A 24,621-nucleotide genomic window follows, 5' to 3' on the forward strand; every position below is an offset into this window, starting at 1 on the left:
GAGCAGCTCATCCCACAGAGGAAATGGCTCTGGTGTCTCTCAGGGAACTGGCCATAGATTTAGGGACAGTGGTGGAGAGGGAGCCAAGGGAGAAGTCCATTGGGTGTGGAGGCAATGCTCACAGGCTGCCCCTGGGGTGATTAGGCCATTGCCCAGGAGATCAGCTAGAGAGATGCCCAGGAGCATTGAGAAGGGCAAGAGCTGCGACTCCTACGTGGCCTGGATGCCCAGCACTGCAAAAGGGCGAGAGCCACTCCAGTGCCAAAGCCTGGGCTTGAACCAGGGACCTTTAGATCTTCAGTCTAATGCTCTCCCAGCTGAGCTACTTTGGCCCTTCTGTAGGACCTCTCATCCCCATTACAGCCGTGCCAGAGCAGGGGCCAAGGTGCAGGAGGTGCCTTGGCCCAAGCTGTGTTTTGCATGGACATCTCTGGGCTGCAGCTGACCCTGGTGACCATCTCTAAAACTGCTCTGCTTTTCTCCTACAGGCACAGTGGGATGCCACCTCGTGTCAGTGGGTCATTGCCACCTTGCTGCCACCCTCCTGCATTTGATGCCTCACCACCTGGATGTTGTGCTAAAGTGTCGGTTGACACCACAGCTGATGCTCTCTTACATCGTGAGGCTATACTTCTAGCCTGCCTCTAGGCACTCAATGTCTCTGGATATAGCTTGAACTCTCTGGTGCCTCCATGTTTGTTCCCCTCCAGAAGGATGGGTGCCCTCCACCAGCCCTGCCTCATGTGAGACAGCCTTGGGTTGGTAACTCAGTGACCATTTACCATCTTCACAGGTACTGGGCAAGAGACTACCAGATCTTACTCTGACCATCATTCCTAACACAGGACTTGGAGTCATTAGAGAGGAGGGTGGGGCAGCTTATTGCTGCTGATGTTACAGCCACTGACTCAGCCTCCTCAGGGTTTCCTGGACCTTCTTGTTCCTCATGAGCAGGTTCACTGTTGGAGGCACTACAAAGGACAGAGCAGTCAACACTGGATCCAGAAAAAAAAATGTTGCCACCCAGAAGAGAACCAGGAAGCCCAAAGAAGCTCATCCCATCTAGGAAAAGTATTGGATATCCCAGAGGGAAATGGCCAAGAATTTGAGAAAAGTGGTGGACATGGAGCCAGGGTCAAGGAGGAAGAAGTCTATGGGGGTGTAGAGGTGGTGGTCATTGTCTGGGAGGGTAGCCAGCAAGTTGCCTGAGAAGGCATCCTTACATGCTCTAAGTATGATGCAAGCCATATTCAGATGCCTCCAATACTCCCCATTTTACCCGGCACACAACTGTTAAAGTACCAACAGCTCCTCCTGGATACACAGAGATAGTCCCCCCATAACTGGCTTAAAACACTGTCAGCCATTGGGAATGGCTGAGGACAGGCAACAGAGGCATCTCCAAAGAACGGCTTCCTCCTACAGCCTTGCTGGGGAAGAAATCCCACAAATAGGGGGTTTCCTCCCCTGAAATGAAGAGTTCTGAAGGAGAAGCTCGTCTCTGCACTCCTCTGAGGATACAACACGGGGGTCGTGGAACAAACTGGGGAGGAATCAGGCAGTAACAGTCTCCCAGGCTTAACTGGTTCTTGCTGTCCAGAGGGAACTTGAGAGGCTGGAGAGGGGCAGAGAGGAACCTCCTGAAGTTCCAGCAAGTGAAGGGCTGAGTCCTGTCCTGTCCCTGGGGCTGGTGTATAGACCCCTGCTGTACAGGCAGCAGGCCAGGCTGAGAGGGACCTGCTGCAGAGCAACTTTGCAGAGGAGGACCTGGGGGTCCTGGAGGACACCAACTGGTGACAAGCACTGCAGCAGGTTGCCCAGAGAGGTGATGTCAGCTCAGTCTTGGCATATATTCAAAAGCCACCTGGGAAGCATAGTCCTGAGCCACCTGCTCTGGATGACCTTGCTGGAGCAGGAGGTTGGATGAGGTGGTCCCAGAGGTCCCATCCCACCTCAACTATGCTGGGATTATGGTGAGTGGGGTGAGGATGTGGGGAGTTGGGGGTCACATGGGGATACTGGGGACAAGAGTGAGATGTGAGAATACACAGGAAGCAAATGGGGACCAGGTTGGGAACACGGAGGACAGACACATAGGGGTCACATGGAGACTGGGGTCAGGGAATGGAGGACATTGTGTACATGTGGGGACTGGGAGGAGGACAGGGGGATACACAGTGGATACATGGGGGATAGTGGACTAGGGTAACAACATGGGGATACGTGTGGACACAGGCGGACACTAGGGACAGAAGGTATTCAGGGTACTTTCACCTGTTAAAATCCTCTGTTCTCTTTTGTTCATTCATAGGCATTTGTAATAAGCAGTAGGAATCAGATTTCTAAATTTTGTAAGCTTTATTGCTAGCAATAGGGCACCTCTTGGTCAGGAGCACTGCAAGAGACCCTAAGAAGTTGTTTGTTACAACTTTTAAAGCAATAGTAAGTTGTTCCATATTCAGTACGTTAGTTTATATAACCAACCAGATCTATCCACAATTTTTAGTTCTATCAATAACCTTGCTGTGTTACAGTACAAGATAGTTCTATGCTAGCCTTAAATGGTCCATCTTAAAGTTAGTGACGAATAGTTGAAGGCCTGTAGATAGCAGTGTCCCACAGGGCTCACGTACTAGGGCCAGTCTTTTTCAACTTATTCATTAATGACCTGAATGACTGGACAGAGTGCACCCTCAGCAAGTCTGGTGATGATACAAGACTGAGGGGAATGGCTGATACACCAGAGGGCTGTGCTGCCATTCAGAGAGACCTGGACAGGCTGGAGACTTGGGCAGAAAGGAACCTCATGAGGTTCAACAAGGGCAAGTGCAGGGTCCTGCACCTAGGGAGACATAACCCCATGCACCAGTACAGGCTAGGGGCAAGACCTGCTAGAAGGCAGCTCTGCAGAGAGGGACCTGGCAGTCGTGGTAGACAAGAAGTTGACCACGAGCCAGCAATGTGCCTTTTTGGCCAAGAAGGTGAATGGTATCCTGGGGTGCACTGATGATGCATCCTCCGAATCTGCTCAGCCCTGGTGAGGCCACATCTCGAGTACTGTGTCCAGTGTTGGGCTCCTCAATACAAGAGAGATATGGAGCTACTGCAGTGAGTCCAGCAAAAGACCTTTAGGATGATTAAAGGATTGGAACATCTCTCATACGAGGAAAGCTGGGAGAGCTGGCACTCTTCAGCCTGGAGAAGAAATGGCTGAATGGGCATCTTTTCAGTATGTCTGAAGGGAGGGTATAAAGAGGATGCTTTAAATAAGACATTCTTACTCTTAGGGTAACAGAGCACTGGAACAGGTTGCCCCAAGAGGATGGGGGTCTCCTTCTTTGGAGATATTCAAAAGCCACCTGGACAGGGTCCTGAGCTATATGCTCTAAGTGATCCTAACTGAGCAGGGGTGTTGGCCTAGATGATCTCCAGAAGTCCCTTCCAACCTCAGCCATTCTATGATTCTGTGAAGCAGCCAGTAGGGCAGTGACTGAGCACAAGTCTGAGAAGTGAGCAGAAAGGGAGTGTCCATCCAAGCAAGGTGATTGTCTTGCCAGCTTTGAGATGAGCTTGAAAATGCTTGTCTGCAGGGACAGGGACTGACTGCAGGACTGCCACTGCACCAAAAGTCCCTTTCCAGGCTTCTTTCAATCATCTTTGATGAGGCTGGAGTTTGAGGCCATGGGCACAGAGCAGAATAGAAGAGCAATCCCTCTCCTTAACTTCTTGGCCACCTCTTCACCATGCTCTTGTGGCCAGTTTGTATTTTTCAACTCTGGATAAAACAAACCTGGCTACAGTATGTTCTTCCCAGCTTCTAATTTTGTTTTTGAATATCAACACCAACCAGCAGGGAGAAGTCTGAATGACGTGTCCTGTGTTCTTGTAGGCAAGTGCTGAATTGAGGAGTCCTGCACACTGCTTTCAGGTATGAGGAAGGCAATTTTCCTTTTTCCCTCTAGGTTTCCCAGGTCAGTTCCTGGGAGGAGAAGAGCATTCTCTGGGAGAAGGGGAGGTGCAGAGAGATTTCCAGCACATCCAGGGGCTGGTGAAGACACGGCCAGGAGATACTTGGGAAAGCGTTTGAGATTCATTTGTGACTATTCATGCTTCCCTTCCTTCTCTTCTCTGGTGGCTGACACTGGGCATTCACTATAGCCTCATTTATTAGATTTTGGCCACAGTAAAGTGTGTGCCTTGTACTTGGTGCTGATCCTTACCCTGTTCATCCTCCTGCCTGTTCCCTCTCAGTATAACAGCTCTCAACATGACCCATCCCTGCACACACACAGAGTTCCAAGAGCAAAATCCAGCCTCCTGCTTCCTGCCCCTGCATCGCCTGGCAACTGTACCCCATTGGCTGCAGGAAGGACTGTGGGGTTAACCCCACATCTAAGCCCTTTGTTCTCAGCTCAGGAGGCATCAACTCAAGGCAGCAGGGAAAACACAGCAGCCAGGAAACCCAGCTAGTGAAACTGTGCTTCTCCTGTGCTTGCCTCCATCAACCGCTGTTTTAGGAAGCACCTGGGCTCTGGGCTGAGTCCCTGGATTTTCAGCCTTGCAAAAATCCTGACAGGGTTCTTGTCCTTTCACACGTAATCCCCTCCAGCTGCTATGCTGTATAACTGAGGGGCCTCTGTGAGAAACTGAATTCTTTCTTTCAGAATTTCAGAGAAGCAGCTTCTTCTCTGAGCGGTGGAAATGTTTGCTGCCATGGTGAGTAATGAGATAATTTTCCTGGCATCATCTCACATCTGCCTCTCACCTTTGTAGAGATACCAAAGATAAGCAATTCTGTCCTCTCAGGCAGAGAAAATGCTCATTTTCAGACCCATTCTGGTCATGTCATCATCTTTCCAGAATGTGTATGATTGCTTCTTAGCCCTTACTCCCACAGGAGATGGGATATGGTCTCCAATGGCAGAACAGCGGATTTGGGTTAAAATGAGTTTTTTCTCACAGAACAGACAGGTAAGCCCTGGAACAGCCTGATGAAGAGGCTAATGCCCCTCCAAGCATGGGAGGTCTTCATTGTGTCACTCAGCTGGCTCATACAGTCCTCCAGCATCTGGCATATTCTGCATCTTCTGCTCTGGAAAAGGATATAGCTCCCACGTGACCCTGTGTCTCCACTGTTAAAGTGAGGTGCAGAGGACACTTTGGTGCCCTCCACTCAGACTGACTTTTTTTTTTCTGTTTCCAGGTACAAGCTTGAGTCTGCACCTAGAAAATCACCTGTGAAGCCTGTGGCAATTGTGAAGCCCACACAGGAACAGGAGAGGGGAAAAGATGACACTAGTGCCAAGAAAGGTAATGAAACAGCTGCTTCCAGGCAGGGGGTTCTGCCTTCTCCTTCTCTGCTCACGGGTAGAGAACACTGGAGCTAAGGGCAGAGCATGATGACTTGGGTATAATGAGGCAGTAGAGGTGACATTGTTTACCCATTATGGGTTCCCCATGAAGGAACAAGACCTCTGGCCAGCCCAATACTCCCACCTGCAGTTGATACTTCCCAGTTAAACTTTTCCACAGGACTCAGTGCCCTGGCACGCACTGCAAATTGCTCTTCTGTTTGAGGAGTTGGTGCAGAAGACAGTCAAACATGAAGACAATCCTTGGGCAAAGTGTATCAGAAATTGTGCCTGGACCTGTAGGTAATACTGAGGCTGACCTATCTCATGGAATCAATGTGGTTTTGCCTGGTGGGAAAAGTCACCTGGGATAGATGGTAACAAGTCTAGGAAGCATTGCCAAGACTTCCTTTCACTTTCAAAGCAAGGAGTTCTAACTGTTCTGTCTTTATGTCTCATAAGCATCCCCAAGCAATGCCTCTGAGTTGACTGTGTCAAAAAAAGGAGCTGCAGGCATGAGATCAGTAGATGAATGCAAGGATTTGCTCCCCTTAGATGAAATTACTGCCCCTGCAAAGACTGTTTGTTAGGCCACCAGCACATCCAAGCAAGCCCCCTTTTTCATAATGTGAATGGAATAGAGCAGGAGTGAGCCAATACCACAAGAAATGAAGAGGAGGAGCCAGTGTCAGGAAGGGCCTAAGACCACCCAGGAAACAAGGCTTCAAAGGAATCAACTTGAGGCCTAACAGTTTTATCACAGGTTTGAGCACAGTTCCTTTTCAAACTGCACACAGTTCCTTTTCAAAAGGTCTCCACAACACTGTCCTGAAGTGTTTTCTTGTCTCCAGCTTACAGGAAATCTTCCTGCCAGGTACCTCAGGCACCTCCTCTTGGGAGAGGGACCTCTTCCACCCAAAATAACTGCTATCAACATGGGAAAAAAGAAAGGAGGAGACAGCCAAGGGCAAAGAGCCTCATGGCAGGTGAGGCCCTTCGAGAAAAGGGTGAAGGTGACCCTGTACTCCTGTATTTATTTGAGTGAGATATTTTCTTTGGACACAGTGTTTATACTAATTCTGAATGCCTTTGATCATGTGCCATAACGACTACTGTTGCCTTGCTGGATGGCCAACACATGCAAAAAGAGCTCCTATGGGAAGTCGTCTGCAGGCTGTTTTTGCTTAAGGGAGTTAAGGCTTAATATTGACAATATTAGCTTAAGGGCATAAGGGTGTTCAAGTCATGCGGCAGAGGAGACTGTGAGAGACAATCATGTCCTGCAGGAAGAAGCAGCCCTGCTGAATCTCCATCACCAGTCTTTCTCTGGGATAGAGCACAGTGCAGGTGGTTTCCTGTTCTGCAAGTGGCAATTCCCTTCCCTCATGCCATGAGAGATCTCAGACTGAGAGGCAAGTGCTAGCAGGAAACAGTAGTGAAACCTGGTCAGCCTGTGACATAGCCTTGGGTATGCTGCAGTGACTCTTCTGGTTCTTCAGCTATGGTTGCAGCCCTGTCTGGAGTGCCTGAGGCCAGACCAAGGGGTCTGGTGACAGCACAAGTCCTGCAGGTGCTGGCTGCTCTAGGGGTGCATGTTCAGAACCTCTGAGTGTGCTTGGAAGGAGTGTCATTGAATTGACTGGCAGGTTCAGCAGAGAACTGAAATCCTGCCAAGGATTCATTCAGGCTCATTGCTTCCAGTTGTAAGGAGAAGGAGAGTGGTGAGAAGCTAGCTGAAGAAAAGTCAAGTGTTCAGGAAGTCCTCAAGTGCCACTTGTTATCAGGTGAGGCAATGACCATCTATGTTTCCTTCTCTTCCATAGAGGAGGAGGAGAAAAGAGCAGCTGAGTGGTTGGGGACACAGCAGACCAAGTGTGTGCCAGATTCAGGAAAAGCATGGGAGAGTTGAAGGGCAGTGACCCACTAAGATGTCAGAATCCCATTCCCAGAGCCACTAAGTTTAATACAACACCCAGAGACTTTCTGTGACTTGGGATTGACCTGGGTTACACTTTGATACCATGCACCTCTCTGCAGCCCCAAGCAAATGCCCAACACTCCTCTGGGGTTGGATCAGACAACCCTTCCATCTGAGGGGCGGCTACTTGGCTCTCAGATTAGGATTACAATGTGAGACAGAAGTTCTGAGGAGCTACACACAAAGGGATTCTTCCAGTGTTTGTCTGCACCTTTTCCATCCTCTCACGGAATGCTGAAGCCTAGAAGCAGGTTCACCCCCAGTCTCGGCCCCACTGGACTCAGTCCCAGATTGACCAAATGCACCTAGGACCCGCACCACAGCAAGCATGAAAATGCCATCAGAAGTATGTCCAAAAATGTATGGCCTGGAATAGCCTGCAGAATTTCTCTGCCCTTCTCTTGGTCAATCCTACTTAGCATCGTACTTTCTCACTCCTTAGGTCCTCTGGGGAGAAGAGCCACCTCCTGAGCCAGGAGGAGAGGTACCAGTGACTGCCAGCCATACTGGCACAAACAGAATTTTGTTCTTGTGAATTAAACCAGATCTCCAAACTGCTGTGGATCTTTCCTTGGTGTGGTGTGAACTTTGCCATTTGCAGCATGTGAACATTGGAGGGGCCCAAAAACAACCACTCAGGAGTCAGGGATTGAGGGCAGTGCCTGCACCCAGTGCAGCTCTTCCCCAAGCTGTTGTCAGGGTGTCTCAGGGACCTCCCCCTCTCTGTAGGTCACAGTGAGAGCAGTGGAGTCAGCCCTTTCATGGCCAGCACATGCCCTCGAGACAAGGGGACTCTCCAGGGAAGTGGGAAGAGCTGGTTTAGCCCTCCTGAGGCAGAGAAGGGGTTAAGCCAGTGCTTCCCTGTCCTGGTGCCAGACCTGGCTGCAAGATGAGAGGGGACCCTCAACTCTCATGTGCACGTTTGCTGCATTGAGTGATGGGCTTCTGAGGATGTGAAGGGAGTAATGTGGATCCCAAGGACTAGAAATGGAAGCTCACAACCAGGAGGGCTGTGGCCATGATAGCCTGTAGCTGCCTTGGCTGTAGCGTCTATGAAATAGTGGAGTTCAAGACTCTGAGGGGTGCAAGGAAGGAGAGTAGTAGAGTCCAGGACCCGTACTTCAGGCATGCAGACTTCACCCTTGTCACGGAACTAGCAGTGGGGGTCCCACAGAGGGGCAAAGGAGCTTGAGAAAACTGGCAGAATAGCACCTCCCATGCACAAGAATGGCCCACCTTGAGATGCAGGCAAAAAAGCAGGAATATCATGCAGCTGGCTTGGTTGACCCAGGAACTTAGAGCGGAACTCCAACACAAAAAAGGATACAGGAGGGGGAAGCAAGAACAAGCTGCAACAGAGGAGCATTGAAACAAATCCTGCGTGTGCAGGGGTAGTGTCAGGGTTTGAAGAAATTCTTAATACTTTAGGGTTAGGTCAGAACAGAAGCTTCATTTACTATAACTACCTTCAGCAGAGAGCAAATGGCGGCAATGGTGACAACGAGCCTCACCAATACTGTCCTTGCATACCAAACAGGAACAAATCTTTTAAAGCACTTGCTTACTACCTCAAGAAGCTTCAAATCAAAGGTCACAATCAAATACTTTTCCTTTTATGGAACACTGTATATCCATTGGCCTCAAGACTGTTCGATGTAGTTTTAACTGGTAATTAACTGATCCCTGAAGGGAAGTGCTAGAACAGTTAAAAACCATTCATAATAGGCCTCAGTCAAGATTTCCTTTTAAATCCCTAAACAGTCTAGTAAACCTTGAAACGCCTTACGTAGTCTATATATACACACAAGCAACCACACAGGAAAGCCAAAGCTCACCTGGAGACTTGCAAGGGACATCAAGGACAACAAAGAGGAGCTTCCTCCCTCCCAGCAAGTAGGCTGAACTGGAAAATATAGGTACCTTGCTGAACAAAGTGGTTTAATTAATGAGAGCAAAGCAGATAAGGCTGAGCTACTCTGCACTTTCTTTGCCTCAGTCTTCACCAAAAGGTCTCTGGGCCTCTGTGCTTAGGGAAAGCGTTCAAGGAGGAGAAGAACAAGCAGCAATGGACAAGGATGGAGTCAGGGATCTTTGATCCAACTGGGCAGGCTCTCAGACACCCTGGCTGACCTCACAACAGCTGCGCTCCTGCCTGCCTGCTGCTGGCTTATCATACTGCAGAGGCAGGAGCAACCTCACAGTCAAGGTCCCGTGAGGCCATGTCCTCTCCTCTCCACTACATCTGTCACCTCAGCTGGGGGAATGTTCTGATGTCCTTACTGACATCACAATGCCTTCCAGCCTCCCAGTTAATGATGACCTATGAACTTGCTGTGAGAAAGATGACCTCACAGTGTGCCACGGCCCTGAGGGCACTAGGAGGCCTTAATGCCCCTTACCAGCCCCATGTGGGGCCTCCACCCAGCCCCTGGCTATGGGTCTAGGATCCCCATTTCATCTCAGCTTGAAGCCTTCAGTCCCTGTCTGAGCTGTGTCATAGACTGATGCTCTCCAGCTCAGCCAGAGCCATGAGCATGCCTGCCTGTGCACCTCAGTGATCTAGACCCTGGCCCATGCACTGATTCTCTGGCCTGCCCTTGGCCCTGCCCTGTTACCATGGACCTGCCTGGTGATCGCAGGGCTGTGTCTGACCCAGCTTGCCCTCACCAGACTGGCCCCGATCTTGTGATTGGCTTCCCAGCTTGAACTTGAACCTGTTTTCCTTCTATGCTACAGTACTTCTAAATAAAATCCTACAAAAAACCCTCTGAAGGCCCTAATACTGGTGAATCACATCACGGATGGGATTGCACAGTGTGCCAGGGACAGACTCAAGGTCTGCCACAAGTTTATCATTCCTAGAATTCCCAGCACCAAAAGAGACTTCTTCCTTGCTTTTTGGTTTATTTTTATTTTGCTATAACCTTTGTCTGGGATGCTAATAAAATGGTATCTTTCTTAAGAGAGAGAGTTTGTTCCTTTCTTCGGGGATCAAAAGGAACCAGAAAGCAGGAGCCCTGGCTGCAGGAGGCACTGGGCAAGAGGAGGGAGGTAGATCCCTTGAGGATGAGGTAGATGGTTCAAAGCAGTGGCTGGGGGTGTCATAAAAGGTCCCTCAAAGGTCAGCACAGTGACAGCATCCTGACTAAGTGCCAGCCTAGGCAGTGTCCAGCTTTGATGAAATACCAGCATGCTCTTCTCTGAGTATCAGAAGGGAGAGTAACAGCACAGAGCAACCTCGCTGGAGCCCCTAGTGAACATCGCTCTGCATCAGCTCCATCCTGCTGACAGAGCACAAGACAAGGCAGAAATGGAGTGATTCCCTGGCATTCAGCAGGGAGGCTAAAACTGGCAGTAAACCTGTGAATTCAAAACAGCCCCGGATCACCAACTGGCAGTCATTTTTTCTCTCCAGATTTACCTTCCTTTGCATTTCCTGAACACTGCATTTGTTTTTGTGTCCCCTGTGCCCTCTGCAGCACTTCACAGCACAAATATCTCAATCCTTCCTGCCCTGCTCCAGCAACCCTACAAGCTTCTTTGGTCCTCTTGCCAGGTCTTGCTGCTGCTGAACCCTGCTCTCCCATTGGGAGCTCAGCTGCAACTGCGATTCAGGACATCCCACTCTGTCTCCAGTCTCAGCCTCTCTCCAGCCAACAAGTCAGACCAAGGACCGTGCACAGACTAGACTGAAAGCACTGTCCTCTTCCTGGAGGTTATGTCCAGGATGAATGATGGACTGACCCTGCCATGGGGGATGAAGCTCCAGAGAAGTTTGGCTTCTGTTGTGACAGACCACAAGTCGGAGGAGCAAGGAGAAAGGGAGTGTTCGTCCAAGCAAGGTCTTGCCAGCTTTGAGAATGAGCTTGAAAATGCTTGTCTGTAGCGACTGATTGCAAGACTGTCAGTGCACCAAAAGCCTCCTTCCAGGTTGATTTTGAGTAAGCAATAGGATCATCCTTGATGAGGATGGAGTTTGAGGCCATGTGCGCACAGCAGAATAGAATATCATTCCCTCTCCTTAACCCCTTGGCTACCTTTTCACCATGCTCTTGTTGTCAGTTTGTATTTTTCAACTCTGGATAAAACAAATCTGGCTACAGTCTGGACTTCACTCCTTGGGTGTTACTCCAGAGCCAAGTGTAGCAGATGAGGGTTGGAGGTGCCCACTGGATCTCATGGCTTGCAGCACTGTGCTCAGTGGCATCACACGGATGATGAACACCACAGCCAACCAGCAGAGAGAACTTGAACACCGGAGCCAACCAGCAGAGAGAAGTCTGAATGACGTGTCCTGTTTTCTTGTATCAAATCTGAATCAAACAGTCCTGCATACTGCTTTTGGGTGTGGGGAGGGCAATTTTCATTTCTCCTTTTGGGTTTCCCAGGTCTGTTCCTGAGAGGAGAAAGGAGCATTCCCTGGGAGCAGGGGAGGTGCAGGGAGGTTCCCAGCACATCAAGGGCTTGGTGAAGACATTGCCATGAGTGGTCGGGCTCCCAGTATGCAGTGACTCTCCGAGCACTGGGAATGGCACACCAGGAGCTGGCAGCACAGCATTTCCCCCTCACCTCTTTCTGCCTGCTCAGGCTCACATCCCTTCTCTACTTTCCTGGATGCTTCCCAATTGTGTTGCCCAGGAACACAATCCTCCCTGGGGTCAGACTTCCTTGGCATCAGCATAGCCACCTACTGTGTCACCTCTGGGCAGGATGGGGACACCTGAAAGGAGAGGGGAGCAGGTGGCAATGAGAAGAACTCAAGGCCCACTGGAGGCAGGGATGGGTTGAGCCCGAGAAGTCTCCGTGATGCCACGGAGAATAGGGCTGCAGGCCCCGAGATCCAGTGGGCACCTCCAACCCTCATCCACTACACATGGCTCTGGAGTCACACCCAAGGACAACTCCTCCCCACTTTGACAGTGATACTCAGTGACACCACTGTTGGTCACACAGCTATGGGGAGGAGAGTTTAACCCTTCCTCTGACTCCCCCTTCCTTTACCTAGGGCTGACCCAGGACCATCCTTCTCCTCTTTTTCCCCAGGTTCAGGCTGCAGCTTGGTCAGGGAACCCTGTGAAGAGAAGCCTGGAGAGAAGAGCAGTAGATGTTATTGGGGTGAGCCCTGCTGATGCTGCTCATGGACATTGCTGCTGTGGACAGACATCCACACAGCAAGGACTGCATGGGGAGCAGGGCTTGGGGCTTGTCCTGCTCACATGGGATGAGCCCCTTCTCAAAGGGCCTTTCAGAGCTGCCTGGGACAGTCCCTTCCCTCACCCACCAGGCACACCCCAGGGTGCAGTGAGTCAGGCAGAGAGAAGCTGTGCCCCGACTGGGATGGGCAGAGCTGGTGGGAAGGAAGCTCCTCTCTGGAGCCTTCTGTCCTCACAGGCCCCATGGCCCCAATCCTGCAGAGACCATTGGTTCCGCAGGGAGCTGAGGTGCTGTCCTGGGTCTGGGCTGAGGGAAAGGGCCCTGCAGATGTGCTCCCTCCCCACAGCAACCCACACTGACCTGAGCGACTGAACCTCGCCTGCTTCTCCCACATCAGGCTGTCATCAATCTCCTGGTAAACAGCCTCAGAGAAGGATTCCAGAGACCTCCTGGATCCTGGGGATAGAAGCAAGGTCGGCACAGGGACATAGAGACAGAAGGCCAGACACCAACGTCATCAACCAGCCCTTCCTCCAGGGTCAATTCAGGACTGACCCCACAGCCTGCCCCCATTGCTCTGTCTTGGCACCACTGCCACATCCTCGGTGAAAGCAAGGTCCCTATGGAGTTGGTCTGGGGCAACGTCACCCTCATGCTATCCCTACACAGACAGCCCCATGACCCTTTCGGCCAGAGTGCAGCTAACAGAGGCAGCAAACAGATGCAGCAGATGATTGCGCAGCAGTTCGTGCAGGAGTACAGTTAGGTGAGAGAGGACATCTTCCAGTGCCAGTAGTGCCCACTCTTGCTAACATGGTTGTAACTCACCATAAAGCTTATTTGCCAGTAGCTCTGGGAACTGCTGTATCAGCTGTGTCAGAAGTGTCAACCTAGAGAGAGCCTCTTGTAGCAGATGCAGCCTTACAGGTCCCAGGCTGCAGGGAGTGCTTGGAGCCTCTCCAGAAGGCCTGGACTGATGGTCCGCCCTCCTGCAAGAGGTATGCCATTCTTGAGGATTTTTGTCATCAAGTCAGGGAGTTGGGGGATGAAGTCAGTAGATTGCAAAACATGTCAGAAAGTGAGCAGCAGATAGACAGGGCGTCCTCAGAGACCGTGCTGCTCCCGGAGTCCCAATCCCCTGCAGCAGGGGAGTTGCTGGAAGGCTCTGTGAAGAGTGAAATAGTACAGCACAGCATGGTCAAAGAAGGCTGGAAGCTAGTTGTTTCTCGAACAAAAAGAAGAAAGGCCCCTAATCCTCCTGCAGACCTGGAAGCTGAAGAACAGGTTTAGTGCACTCCAGGATGAGAAGAACGAGGACCTGGCCTCAAGGGAAGCAACTGGGCTGCTTGAGCCTGTGCCTTGCGTGACCACTCGGAAGAGGCGACGAGTGGTTGTAGTGGGTGATTCCATGCTGAGGGGGACAGAGGTATCTATCTGTCGACCTGACCACTCCTCTGGAGACATTTGCTGCCTACTGGGGGTGAGGATACTAGATGTGTCTGAAAGGCTGCCAAGGCTTGTCCGCTCATTAGACTACTACCCTCTGCTGCTCTTTCACGTGGGTGCTAACGATACAGAGAGCAAACTAGAGACAATCAGGGAAGACTTCAAGGCCTTGGGCACAGTGGTCAAGGGGCTGGGAGCCCAGGTGGTCTTCTCGTCAGTCCTGCTGATTAGGAGGAGGCAAGGGAGGACGAATAGGAAGATTTCCCAAACCAACAACTGGCTATGCCTTTGGTGGTGGCAAAAGAAAGAGTTTTGGATTCTATGACCATGGAACATGATTTGAAGACCAACAGCTGTTGGGGAGAGATGAGATTCACCTCACCAAGCAGGGCACATTTGCCTATGCCAACAGGTTGGCCAGGCTAGTAAAGAGGGCTTTAAACTAGGTAGGAGGGGTGAGGGGGAATGTCATACAGACAGGGTAGACAACAAAACACAAGTTGGGTTGGGGGGCCTCCAACGGCTGCATGCAGCTGGGGATGTGTGTTTGGGACATGGCTACGGGGGACCCCCATACACCCTTCCTGGGAAACCTGCAGGCATGACCACCTCTTTAAAATGCATGCATACCAATGCACGCAGCATGGGGAACAAACAGGAGGAGCTGGAGGTCTGTGTGAGGTCTCAGGGCCATGATCTCATTGCAGTCATGGAGACATGGTGGGATAGCTCACATGACCGGAATGCTGCCATGGATGGCTATGTGCTTTTTAGAAGAGACAGGTCAGGGAGACAAGGTGGTGGAGTTGCTCTTTATGTGAGAGAGCAACTGGAATGCATTGAGCTCTGCCCAAGCGGGGTGCAAGCTAGCACTGGGGACACTGTTGTGGGTGTCTACTACAGACCACCTGACCAGGAAGAAGTACATGAGGCCTTCTATAGACAGCTGGAAGTAGCCTCATGATCATAGGCCTTGATTCTCATGGGGGACTTCAACCACCCTGACATCTGCTGGAGGGACTACACAGCAAGGCACAAATAATCCAGGAGGTTCCTGCAATGCATTGATGATAACTTCTTGTTGCAAATGGTGGAGGAGCCTATGAGGAGGGGTCTTGCTGGATCTTGTCCTTACCAACAGAGAGGGACTAGTTAGAGATGTGAAGGTTGGGGGAAGCCTTGGCTGCAGTGACCACAAGATGGTGGAGTTCAGGATCCTGTAGGAAAGAACTAAGGCAACAAGCAGGATCCTGCAGGAAGTCTCCTGGACTTCAGCAGAGTGGACTTTGGGCTCTTCAGAGACCTACTTGGAGGAATTTCATGGGTTAAGGCCCTGGAAGGAAGGGGGGTCCAGGAGAGCTGGCTAGTAGTCAAACATCACTTCCTCCAAGCTCAAGAGCGATGCATCCCTATGAGTAAGAAGTTCACCAAAGGGGCAGGAGACTTGCATGGGTGAGCAAGGAGCTCTTGGACAAACTCAGAGAGAAGAAGAAAATATACAGAATGTGGAAGAGGGGGCAGACTACTTAGGAGAATTTGGGAATGCAGTCAGAGTATGTAGAGATGCTGCGAGGAAGGCTAAGGCCCGTCTGGAACTGAATCTGGCAAGGGATGTTAAGGACAACAAGAAGGGCTTCTTCAAATACATCGGCAGCAAGAGGAAGACTGCGTAAAATGTGGGCCCACTACTGAATGGTGCGGGGGCCCTGTTGACAAGGGACACAGAGAAGGCAGAACTACTGAATGCCCTATTTGCTTCAGTCTTCACTGCTAAGGGCAGCCCTCAAGAATCCTGGAGCATGGATGTAAGGGAGAAAGTCTGGAGAAGGGAAGACTTTCCTTTGGTTGAGGAGGATAGGATTAGAGACCTTCTGGGCAGGCTAGACATCCACAAATCCATGGGCCCAGATAGGATGCACCCACAGGTCCTGAGGGAGCTGGTGGATGTTGTTGCCAAGCTGCTCTCCATCATCTTTGAAAGGTCCTGGAGAACTGGAGAGGTGCCTGAGGACTGGAAAAAAGCCGATGTCACTCCAGTCTTCAAGAAGAGCAAGAAGAAGGACCCAGGCAACTATAGGCCAGTCAGCCTCACCTCCATCCCTGGTAAGGTGATGGAACAGCTCATTCTGGATGTCATCTCCAGACATATGGAGGAAAAGAAGGTGATCAGGAGTAGCCAGCATGGATTAACCAATCTGATAGCCTTCTGTGGTGAAATGAGTGGCTGGGTATATGAGGGGAGAGCAGTGGATGTTGTCCACTTTTGACCCTGTCTGCCATAACATCCTCCTAGAGAAGCTCAGGAAGTGTGGGTTAGACGACTGGACAGTGAGGTGGATTGAGTACTGGCTGAAAGGCAGAGCTCAGAGGGTCGTCATCAGTGATGCAGAGTCAAATTGGAGGCCTGTGGCTAGTGGCATCTCCCAGGGTTCAATACTGGCTCCCATCCTGTTCAACTTCTTCATCAACAACCTGGATGAGGGGACAGAGTGCCTCCTCAGCAAGTTTGCTGATGATACCAAGCTGGGAGGAGTGGCTGACACTCCTGAGGGCTGTGCTGCCATACAGAGAGACCTGGACAGGCTGGAGAGCTGGGCAGAGAGGAACCTCAGGAGGTTCAACAAGGGCAAGTGCAGAGTCCTGCACCTAGGGAAAAATAACCCTAGGCACCATACAAGCTGAGGGCTGAACTTGTGGAGAGCCGCTCTGCAGAGAAAGACCTGGGAATGCTGGTGGATGACAAATTGACCATGAGTCAGCAATGTGCCCTTGTGGCCAGAAAGGCCACTGGTATCATGGGGTGCATTAGAAAGAGTGTTGCCAGCAGGTCAAGAGAGGTCATCCTGCCCCTCTACTCAGCCTTGGTGAGGCCTCATCTCAAGTACTGTGTCCAGTTCTGGGCTTCCCAGGACAAGAGAGACATGGAGCTCCTGGAAAGAGTCCAGCATAGGGCTATGAAGATGATCAGAGGGCTGGAGCACCTGCCCTACAAGGAAAGGCTGTGAGAGCGGGGTCTCTTCAGCCTGGGGAAGAGAAGACTGAGGAAGGATCTTATCAATGTGTATAAGTATCTGAAGGGAGGGTGTCAAGGGGACAGGGACAAACTCTTTTCAGTAGTCCCGTGTGACAGGACAAGAGGCAATGGGCAGAAATTGAACCACAGGAAGTTCCGCCTGAACATGAGGGGGAATTTCTTCAGTGAGTGATGGAGCACTGGAAGAGGTTGCCCAGAGAGGTTGTGGGGTCTCCTTCTATGGAGATCTTCAAGGCCTGCCTGGATGCAACTCTGTCCAACATGCTCTAGGTGACCCTGCTGAGCAGGGAGGTTGGACTAGATGATCTCCAGAGGTCCCTTCCAACCTTACTGTTTCTATGATTCTATGAAATCAGTCCCTGGTCTGACATTGGAGCAGCTCCCATGAGTCCTCTTCCCAGGGAGCTCCCACTCTCTACCGTATGGGTCCATAGCATGGCCCCTGCCACAGGTGGGCAAGGTTGGACACAGGCAGTACTCCAGGGACCTGACATCTGTATGGAGAGATGTCCCTGCCCTGCACTCCTCCCAGCACTGCTCTTGCCCAACAGCTTCCCCTCCAGCACTGACCAGAGTGCAGCAAGTACTACCCTCAAATGTCTCACACTGCTCCCATCTCCCCCAGCCCTTCACTGCCATTTCTAACTTCACCATCACCATCTCCTCCTGCATTTGGTCTATCTGCAGCTGTCCCATAGCCAGTGAAGGATCAAGGATAGGAAAGGAGGTTGCACTCCATGCAGATCTGTCTCTGAATCTCATAGACACCCTACAGCATCCACCGGGCTGCCAAGAGGCGTTGGTAACCTAGGACTGATTAGGAAGGATCCACATTTCTGCTGAGCCCTGGCACTTCGCACTTGCCCTACCAGGAGGGCAAGGAGCAGGCAGAGCAGGGCCCCCAGGATGATGGAGATGATGACAGGCACTGAGATGCTCCTGCTGTCCCTCATACAGACTCGGGGGGTAGGAGAATCTGCACAGGGATACAGGAGTAGGGGAAAGGGTAGCTCCCACACTGCTGGGGGAATCACAGCCCTCTCCACAGCTACCCATTCCCATCCCAGGGCCTGATTTCCAGGGCTTTGTGCATCAACCCAGAGTCACTTTCCTCAGGCTGAAGGTCACACCCTGGCCCCAGGGAGATCAACCTCCAGGGAGAAAGAGAGGTTACCTGATCGAGGGGGTGACGTTGTCATCCTGGGTGGAGCTGTAGCGCAGAGAGAAACAGAGATATCTGTGGGTATCTGCAAACACAAACTACAAGTCCCATGTAAACTGTTCTCTGCATCCCCATGACAACACCCAGGGCCCTCTGCTCTGGGCCATGGGCAGGACAGCACCAGCAGCCCAGGGAACGCACCCAAGGGACTGCAGGAGTCCCTCTGGCAGGGGCCTGAGGACACCCTGCTGCAAAAACTCCTTCAACCTCCCAGTGCTTCCTTGGTCATGGACAGCACCTGAAACCCCTCATAATGTAGGGTATACCAGCACTTCACTCAAGGCTCACCCCCAAAGGATCCATGGTTAGCAGAGGAGCAGTAGGATGCTCCCAGAGGGGAGGCTCTTCTGAGCTCTAGTGCTGGCAGTGCCCAGGGCAGTGCCTGTTTTCCAAATAACCCATAGCCACCAGGACCAATGTCATTCTTTCCCTTCCCATTCCCTTAGCAAACCACAGCCATGAGCAAGATGTTCTGCTCAGGCTTTCCAAGATAAAAGCTGGTGGTCCTGGTGCTGCCTACTGAAAATAGAGAGCAACAGGCACCTCCTGCTGCTGAGCAAGGTGGAGGAGATCCTGCCTGCAGGTGCCTCTGCCCCTACTTGAGCTATGCAGGGAGCTCAGGGTAGGTATTGCTGAGGAATGAGTGTCACTAGGAGAGCCAAAATCTTGCTCTTGTCACTACCAGCTGAATGGTCATAAAGGGAAGGGAAAGCCACTTCAAGCTCTGTCTCTGCATTTCACCTTGCTGAACAGGTGACTTGGTGCCCAAGTGGCTGCAGCATCACCACTGTAGGTGATGTGGGTCTCTTCCTGTGGGTCCCCGGGAGCACTGCCAAAAGGAACTGTTCCTCTTCCCACACTCAACACGATCTAGCCACACCGGGCCAGATATGTTGCCAAACATCTGGACTGTTTCAATGGACCCTCCATCTCCACAGCCCAGCTCTTTGCACACAAGGGACACGGTATCAGGAGTCACTGAGTTGGAGCAAACACTCCCCCACATCCCCTTGTAGAAAACCTGCAGGCGCCCAGAGCAGCCATCATTGTTCTCCAGTCTCAGGGCCATAAACTCTGGAGGGAAAGGCAGAAAGCAGTGGGAAAGCTGGTTCTGAAGTAAAGAGAGAGAAATCACAGACATCCCCCAAAGTCTCAAGGACAATCAAGCGCATAGAGAAGAAGCAGAGAATCTTCTGCACATCCCAGGACTTAGACAGCAAGAGTCACAGAGGGTTCCCCAGGTCCACTGCACCTGGACCTCCACTCAACCTAAACACGCCGTGCTGCCATTCACCAGCCTGAAGCCTGGAAATACCACAAAAGGAGAGTGAGGGTAGTTAGAGAGGATGGCTTTGTGCTCTTGCACATCCAGTAGACAAAGAGCGAAATGCCACAGAGATGCAATCCCACCTCCTTTGCCTGCATCACTGGAAGATTACAGGCAACTCCACCCCTCCTGTACTCACAGCATGCTCAGTGTGGTCACTTCCCTGTTCCCCTACCCCACAGCGCACAGCTCAAGGGGGGCACTTCATACCTCCTCCCTGAATGCTCACGTGTGCAGGTGACACCAGCATCGTTCGCATGGGTGCAGGACTGGTTGCTGAGGGACATCCTGGGGCAGGAGGAGAGCAGGGATTCATTCCCCACACACTGCAGTTCTCCGTCCCAGATGGGACTGACCCCCTCTCCAAAGCGAGCTCCTCCAGAGGCGGACAGGGCTGTGCCACACTGCAGCTCCCTGCAGATAACGTCAGCAGCTTTCAGACCAAAGCGTGAGTCACAGACTGTTTTCCACTGCTCTCCATCTCTGATCTCCACATGTCCTGAACAGGAGCTGTTCCCTCCAACCAGCTGGACAAATCCTGGGAAAAACACCAATGGCAAGGAGTTCCCAGAGGCTTCTCGCAGTTACATACCCACATCCCACATCATATCCAAGGCAGTCACATCCAAAATGCCCCATGAACATCTGGAAAGCAGCCTTCTGTGGGTGTTGATGACACACACCAGGCAGGGCCTCCTGCACCTTCTCTCACACCCATACAGAGCCCCAGGTCTTGTGTCTGTCCCTGACCCACAGCCACAGGCACTCTTCAGAGAAATGCTGCTGCCCCAAGTGCCTGGCATTGCCTGACAGAGGCACCCTAGCAAAGCAGCGCCTGGTGCAGGAGAATGGTCCCAGTTGCCCATGGCTGCTGAAGCCTTCTCATCCTTTGTGGAGATCAGGGCCAGGCTGAGGAATCACCTCAGAGCAGCCTGAAATGCACCCTGTTCCTGGTCCCATCTGTTGCTCAGCCCTCTGATCCCAGATCCGACCCCAAAGGCGAGAGATTCACTGACTTCTTACCTGAACAAATCACTCCAGCATCACCGTAATGACTGCAGTAATGTTTGCCCCAACCAACGTGACTACACTCAGACAGGGCAGTCTCAGTACTGTGACACTCAAGAGAGCTCAGGCACTCTAGTCCCTTCCTCTTGGAGGGACATTAAATGCCCCTCCTCAGGCCAGTTACACTCTGACCCTGCAGCAGTGAACAGCACAGAAACCCTCCTAGGCACTCGGGTAGCTGCTGTGCCCTGGGGCTGTACAATCACTAGCTGACCCACTGCTACCTCCAAGGCCACAGTGCTCTCAGAGTGTTCTAGTTAGGTTCTCGGGGGCCAAACATCCGGTTTGGCCAGCCAGCACAAACTCTCACACACACACGCACAAACATTCTTCAGTAGCAAGCAGTTTATTAGTAGAGACTTACAAACAGACCGACCCGATGGTAATCTCAAGAAGGACCACCTCAATGCTTGTCCCGATCATCTGCATGGCGAGAGGGAGAGTCGGCAGGCACAATCTTTTCGGGCATCCCTGAAGAGGCAACGTGGTCCTCTGTTGTGTAGCAGCCTCTCCCTCCTTTGGAAAACTCCGGCATTTATGATTACTTGCGGTAGGCAGGAGTCCCGGCACCTGGGGCCAACAAGTGCAGGGAGTCTAGCCCAACTCCGCTCCGGTTGCGTAACCGGGCTATGATACTGCGCACACGTGCAGACTTATTTCGGGGGCCATATTTGACTTTGGGGGTCGCAATTTCACTACTCTTCAGCTTCTGACCTTCATGTTGACTGCTTCTCATGGTGATTCTGTGGCTGGAAGTCACAGAATCTATATGTGACCAACCGCTGTTCTTTCTCACAGATTTCCAAGACCTTGTTAGTTACTTATTTGTATCCCGCTTAACACAGCAGTATTGTTCTAGGCACTAAAAAGTTATAGCACTAGATTATTCTCACCAAGTAGCAGGTGGTACAGATACAAAAGTTGCAACACGGACCATTCCCATCAAGTATCACTTAGCGCGGGTACACAGAGGAACAGGGAGTCCTCAAAGGTGCCCAAGGATGGGGTGTCTCCAAACGCACCCAGGCACCCACTGCCATAAGAAAGGCAGCCATGGTAGCACAAAGACCCTTCTCCCATCCAGAGTGGCACCCAGTGGATGGACATGAGTACCTTCCGCCCCTTGTCTCATACAGTGTAGGAAGGAACCTCATTTCCAGAGGGATCCCAATGACCTCACCGATGCCTGTTGGCCCCGTGGCCACGGGATAAGGAAGCTGGCACTTACCCCTGCAGAGCTGCACCCAGAGGAGCAGCCACAGCACCTGAGGGACGAGGAATCCCCCTGCCTCCATCTGCAGCCTCCTGCCCTGCCAGCACCACCCTGCTGCACCCCACTGCCTGCCACAGCTCCCGGGGACTCACAGAGGACAACAAACATGGGAGGGCAATGTATATCTGTAGGTGCTGGTCCAGCTGCAGAAAGAGCCAATCAAAGCAGCAGGCACCTTTCCTGACATTATCAGGCATCGTCTCCCATCTGACACAGCCCAGCCCTCCAATGAGCTTCTCCAGCACACTTCATGACCATATATGACGGATGGCTCTGATGCGGATGTCACAGTCGCTGTGCTGGGCCATCCTCATGGGACCCACCCCCACGGGACAGGGTATATCATGGTGCGGAAATGGGCCTGTTGCCCCTTGTATCCCAGTGTTTGGACCAGGGCCTTTAGCAATCTTGTATGCTGTGTGTGTACCCAAGCGTTCATGGTGTGAGCGTCTGCCTGTCCCTATACCATGGGAACCATGGAGCTGGGACTGCACCTGGAACATGTAGTGTCAGGAAGGGAAGGAAACAGCCCCTGACCCTGCTTCAGCCTCACCGTGCTGGGAGCAGCAGTCGTGGAAGGCTTCTTTGCCATTGCCAGAGCTTCATCCCATGAGCATGGGCTTGTCGATCGCTTTCCGGAGAGCCCCGCAGTGGATGCCTGACTGGGAGCAGGGAGCTGGAGCATTTCACTCTCTGACAGCAGACAGGGAAGCCCAGGTATTCAGACTCCCCCGACTCTCAGGGTGTTCAGCCAAGGGTCCGTTATTCCCTCTCAGGAACTGATTGGGAGATCAAAGCCTCGCCTGCAGGTGCACAAACCACAGCCACGTGATCTTGGCAGCCCCTGCCACGCTCTCCCTGCAGCAGTGTTTGAAGCAGGAAGATGGTGGTTTCTCTCTGGGCTCAGTTCCAGGTCACTGTAGAACGTTCTGCTAAAGAACTTCTCCAGCCCTAAACATGCTGCTGGCCTATTCGCTTCTCACACAGATGGCAGCTCACAGTGATGTTTACAGGCTTGTGCCTTTTGCTAAATGAGATGCTGCTGGGATAGGAGTGACCTCCAAGTCAATTCTCAGTCATGTGCACGGTGCTGGCCTGTCAGATACTCAGAAATAGCTGGCCCTACAGCCATCTTCACACCTATGTGCTTCTTACTGGCAGTCTGTCTGTGGAGGATGTTACCTCACTGTAACTTCCCCAGCCATGAGCCAAATCCTGGCTTATCAGCTGCTCAGGGAGAACTGACCTGAAGAGCACATCTGAAAAGCAGGATTATCTTCTGCCTGTGTAGTACCTACACCTCACCTGTGATAGTTGGGAACTGGAGAACAACCTGCGAGGAACAACTGGCAAAATTTTCTAACAGGATGATCGCATAGGAGGAGCGATCATGAAGCTGAAGACAGTAAGGTCTCATGGATGAGTCAGAGTGAGAAGCTGACCCTCAACTCAGAAGTCTATTTCCTTCACAAGCGCTGAACAAACCCAGCAAATCCTCTACATATCCAGCAGAAAAAACATTCTCCTGTTTTATGCTTTGACCTTTAGGAGCTCCCTGGAGGAAAGTAGCCCCGTCACCAGCACTACTGCTCCTGCCCCAGTGAGAGGGCACCCGTCAACATCTGAATGCACTCGCAGCCCCCACCAGCCCCACTCACACTCGCTCTGTCCCACTCACTTCTCTCCTTTTCTCCCTCTCCTCTTTCACATCGTTTCCCCCAGGCACTTGCCATGGTTCAGGGCACAGTCACCCTCTCCTGAGGGGTCACTGCAGAGCAGCACAGCACCCTGCTCCGGGTGGAGGCCTGGCCATGGAGGAAGGTGCTGGTTGCAGCCTGCCTGCGCGGGGAGCTGCCTCACTCCTGACACTGCTGCCCGAGGGGGCTGTTTATGCCCTGCCTCTAGTGACCGTCCCTGCGGGGCCATGGGGCACTGCTGCTGTGCGGCTCTGCCCTGCTCTCCCACACCTCCATTCTCCTTTCCCCTTCCCCTCTGTCTCTCCCCTCTCACCACTCTCCTCCACACCTTTTTCTCCCTCTCTCCCCCTTGCTCCTTCTCCCTCTTTGCTTTCTTCTCTCCCCCAGGCCATGCCCCACTGCTTCTCTGCTCCCCGAGGACCTGGCATTCTGGACTCTGATTGGCTGAAAGAGCCATTGGTCCAAGGGATCCCCGCCCTTCTCCTCTTGCCAGCCAATAGGAGGGCTGCCTGGGGTGGTGCCATGGCAACAGTTCAGCCATGAGAGGCGGCACTCAGCCCCCCTTCCCTGCCTGGCAAGGTGGTGCCGTCTTAGGGAGGGCAGCATACGGGTCGGGGGAATCGCGGGGCCTCAGGGCAGCCCAGCCTCATGGCCAAGCATGGACTTGGCTGTGCTGGAGACCAGCACTCCTAGAGCAGAGCTCAGGCAGGGCCTGAAGGCCCGGGGCTGATCCTCAGTGGTGTCCTGGGACCGGGGCAGAGGGTGTTGGGGGGAGGCCCCAGCAGAGGCTGCTCAGGGCTGTGAAGACCTGTCCATGCCCTCAGGGCCCTGATGTGCACGCACCAGGACACACCTGGCAAAAGGGTCTCTCCACTGGCTGCTCCCAGCCGGGGGCCTTTCCAGTAACTGACCCTGCGGGCTCTGAACTTGCCGGCACCCTTGACTCTCAGGCCTCTGTCACTGCTGGCCCCTTCTCCAGTGACGGCACTTTGGCCTCCGTTCGCACACATACACACACAGTAGAGAGCCCTCCTACCCCAGAGAATAGTCCAACAGGGAGTCAAAAGAAGA

The 24,621-nt window shown here is 52.2% G+C and overlaps 1 non-coding gene across 1 annotated transcript; it reads right to left on the reverse strand.

The window, feature by feature from the left end:
• Positions 1-259: 259 nt before the first annotated feature.
• Positions 260-332, reverse strand: TRNAF-GAA (transfer RNA phenylalanine (anticodon GAA)). Its single transcript has one exon. It is a non-coding gene; the product is annotated as a tRNA-Phe (tRNA).
• Positions 333-24,621: the final 24,289 nt, after the last annotated feature.

Source organism: Rhea pennata, chromosome 30, assembly GCF_028389875.1.
Source record: "Rhea pennata isolate bPtePen1 chromosome 30, bPtePen1.pri, whole genome shotgun sequence".
In the NCBI taxonomy this organism is placed as follows: Eukaryota; Metazoa; Chordata; class Aves; order Rheiformes; family Rheidae; genus Rhea; species Rhea pennata.